This window comes from Leptonychotes weddellii, chromosome 2 (assembly GCF_054177405.1).
Source record: "Leptonychotes weddellii isolate Sample4059 chromosome 2, ASM5417740v2, whole genome shotgun sequence".
In the NCBI taxonomy this organism is placed as follows: Eukaryota; Metazoa; Chordata; class Mammalia; order Carnivora; family Phocidae; genus Leptonychotes; species Leptonychotes weddellii.
Genome location: NC_138370.1, coordinates 7476140 through 7480315, shown reverse-complemented (window position 1 = coordinate 7480315; position 4176 = coordinate 7476140). Strand labels below are relative to the sequence as shown.

The 4176-nt window shown below is 33.3% G+C and overlaps 1 pseudogene; it reads left to right on the top strand.

Moving 5' to 3' along the window:
* The first annotated feature begins 1636 nt into the window (after window positions 1–1636).
* Window positions 1637–1890, top strand: LOC102748913 (small nuclear ribonucleoprotein F pseudogene; annotated as a pseudogene).
* Window positions 1891–4176: the final 2286 nt, after the last annotated feature.

Genomic DNA, 4176 nt, shown 5'->3' with positions numbered 1-4176 from the left:
TAAAATGATAAAAAATAGAAATAAGAGAATAGGTAAGAATAACAGGTAATAAAAAAAACAGACAGAATAAATCAAAATTTGATGCTCTGAAAGGTTAATAATGTTGATAGAAAACACTAGACAAATAAAAGTAGATTAATATTTAAAAAATATTACATAAAACTCTAGCTCCTATAGACATTAAGCACATGAGTAACTTTATGCTAATAAATTTGACAACTTATAGTAAATAAATGATGTAAGAAAACATCAAAACAGACTAGTAAAGAATCATATGTGGCTAACCATGTATCTATAAAAGAATTGAATTATTTATTTTTTTAAGATTTCTTTTTTTATTCATTTATTTGGCAGAGAGATAAAGTATAAGCAGGGAGAGTGGCAGAGGGAGAGGGAGAAACAGGCTCCTCACTGAGCAGGGAGCCCCATGCGGGGGCTCGATCCCAGGACCCTGAAATCATGACCTGAGCTGAAGGCAGGTTCTTAACGAACTGAACCACCCAGGCACCCCAAAAGAATTGAATTATTAATCAAAACCTTTCCTCAAAGAAAACTATAGATCCAACTAATTTCACTGGTAAATTCAATTGAGTAGTTAGGGAAGAATTACACCAATTTTTCATAACTTTCTAAAGAAAACAGAAGAGGAGGATGTACTTTTTACTTTATGAGGAAAGTTTTACCCCGATATCAAAACCAAAATTATTACCAAAACTATAAAATTAATATCCATCATGCACATAGTCCCCAACATTCTTAACAAACTACTAGGAAATCAGATCCAGTGATATATAAAAATGATAATATGCCATAACCAAGGGAATGTCATGAATTTTATTGATTTGATCTAACGTATTGTACTAAATATAGGCCAAATAGAGGTGGAAATTGGAGAGGAAGCATTATTATCTGTGGTATGTATTAGCCCTAAGGATGCCTGTGAATTTGGACCCTTGTCAAATATTCCTTGTTATACTAACTCAGTGTATCTATGCTAGATCCACTTACGTGAGACTGGCTAAATTTACTCTGACAAACTGAACATCTGTAACTCACAGTTGAGATTCATTATGGAGCAATCCTTAACTTATGTGTAACCTGAAATTAATGAGATGCAGCTGAAAGTTTCCCAGGTCTGATGGCTTGCTTTAATTAAGATTGTCTGAACCCATAGAGCCTTATTTCTTACATCAGGGTAGGCACGGTGATTAATGTGTCTGGGAAACATCAGCCATCCAGAACCGGACTAAGCATGCTGTGTTGCCTGACTCACTCCCTTCTTCAGAGCTAACTTGGCGCTGGCCAAACATATCTTTGTAAATTTGATTTTCTATTTAAACCAAAACTACTGGTTCTAGCCAAACAGATTAGGCATTGCAGTAAGATTGTAGGATTATGTACTGATTGATCACATCATTCCCTTATTCCACAGCAATTCATTAGTAAACTATATTAGAAAAAATTTAGGTCATTGACATTAATATTAACCACCCTAAAGGGTCTAGGGGCCAACCATACAAAACATGTATAAGTATGACAGAGAAAACAATTCAAAAAATTAAAGACTCCAGTCATGAGGGATGGATGTACAACTGGGTAGGCCGTGAGTGGCTGGTAGCACTTGCTTGTAGTTGAGATGAGCTTGCCCCGCAATCCCAAACCTTTCTTCAACAGATTAACAGGAAGTAATGGTGCCACTTAAGTGGGAAATGGGATACACAGGCTACCTGGTATCTGGAGATGGCTATACGAACATGCAGCTTGCAAACACACAAGAATACATCGATGGAGAATTGTCTGGACATTTGGGTGAGTTTTAGTAAGGTGTAATAATGTCCTTTATATTGGGGGTATTGAGGAGGAAGAAGACGGGGAAATGAGAGACTGTCATCTTTTGTAGGGATTTATATATTTCTAGACAAACTTTTTTCAAAAAATGGATTAAAGACGTGAAATAAGTTTTAAATAAGTGGATAAATTTTGCTGTTTATGAGTATATATTTATTTAAATCCCGGTTAAATGCTAAGCTTTTTGAGTGATGTGAAAAATGTTCTGATTTTTTTTTATAGAAGAAAGTTGCAAATAAGTCAACTTTATAAAAACACAAAAATGAGAAGATTCACTCTAACATATGTAAATACTTTGTACAGGGTCATATGGTTTTAAAATACTATTAGACCAAGAAAAGATAACAAACAATAAGAATGGTCAGAAATGTACATACCTATTTTATGTCCATTTATAAATTTTATATTTTATAGTTATGTTTATAAATCTTTAAATGTTATAAATTATAAAGTTGTTAGATAATCAATGGAGAAAAACAAGGGGATTGTGGGAATTGGATCACTATGTGGAGATAAATGAAGTGAGACTTCTTTTATCACTTCAAATTGTTTTTTTTTCCTGTGCCTACTTAAACAAGTTTTTAAAAATATATCTCACCTACACATTTTGTTTGTATTAAATGTTTTTACACTAAGTTTAAATATTTAAAAATAGAATGTTTATATCTCAGAAATTATATTTATAAACATTTCATTTTAAACTGACATTGTTTTATCACTTTTTCTAAATGTTTCCATTAAAATAAGCAATATTTATTTAATATCCACTTTTATAAAGTTAGAAAAAAATGCAAAGCAACATTTAATAATACCTTTGGAGAATCGCTGGCAATTATTTGAACAACTTGCAAGTCACATGATAAAAGGCAAACAGTAATGTAAAGTATTCTTAATGATGTATCAAGCTACCAACTTGATTTGATCCTTTCAACTTCTGTGAAAGCAAATAATTGGAAACCATTTCACATACAAGTGACTTAAAAGTTAATCATGAAAGTCATTCACTTTTGCAACTTCTGTGACACTGATTAAGTTAGGGTTGTTCACGTTTCTTTTTCTTTTAAAAATACATATATGTGACCATGTGTACATGACTGGATCGTGATAGATTCTCATTTTTCACGGTTAGTTATGTTCTATCAAGTTGCTGTGAACACTGAATTAGCAAATACAGAACCATTGCTTTAGGGTAAATACAAGGTCAGTTTCCTGCAAACCTCTGGCAACAACATTTTCATCAACTCATCTACATAAAAACTTATTTTATGTGTGTCTGTTTAAGATAGCTTATTTAACATTTCTTACAATTAATTAATCACATTGTCTTTGAATGATTAAGCCGGGGATTTGGGAGGACATTTTTACTGTACAGTTGGTTTGCCAATGTCCTTGTGAAATGAGCCCATCTCAGCGTGGAAAACCTGCTCTTCCACATAATCCTGTTTCTGTATAATACTCATCAGGTTGTTGTCCCCCACCCCCCTCAGCTTTCTGATCTGCAGAACTGACCTCACCCGCAAGCTTAAAGCTGGTCAGGCGATATCACTTTTTAAAACATGCAAACCAGTAACATTGGCCGGGAAGTGTTTCACTATTCCTGACCCTGGGTAATGTGACCACAAATCATTTTGTTTTCAGCCTCACAACAATGCTGTCCACTATACTTTATCAGTTATCTCATGAATCCACAACTTTAGTCTTTTTCCACAGTTTCATTACACACTATAGATGTTATTTCAGCAATTTCCAAAGAAGACCTGCAGACAGGTCAGCAAATTTCCTCTTCTTTTTTCCTGGATGTAATATATTATTCATTTATTAACATTGAACTGTGGCCAACAGCACTATGACTTATGCCTTAAAGTCCATTATTTTGCAGCTGAGAAATCAAGGCTCAGATAGAGTAAGTTAATTTTCTAGGGTCACAAAGCAAGTAAGTGGGAGAACTTTAGACCACAGCTAAATCTACTGTAGAAAAATGCAAAAAGTTTTATTTATAATTATAGTTTTATAGTTTAACATATTACTAGTACTAATAAAGTTATGTGTCCTATTAACATGTATAATTTATATGTGTAACATAATTATTTTAGATGTATTATGGTTTATTTAAACAATCACAGTGTTTAAGGGTATTTAGGAATGTTTTATAATAGGGTATCCTTCACATAAAATACATATATATAATGCATATATTATACATTGTTATAGGTGTATAACTTATTTTCTCCATAAAACACATCATGACCTTCTTGCTCTTAAAAACACCGAGGGGTGCCTGGGTGGCTCAGTCATTAATCGTCTGCCTTCGGCTCAGGTTACGATCCC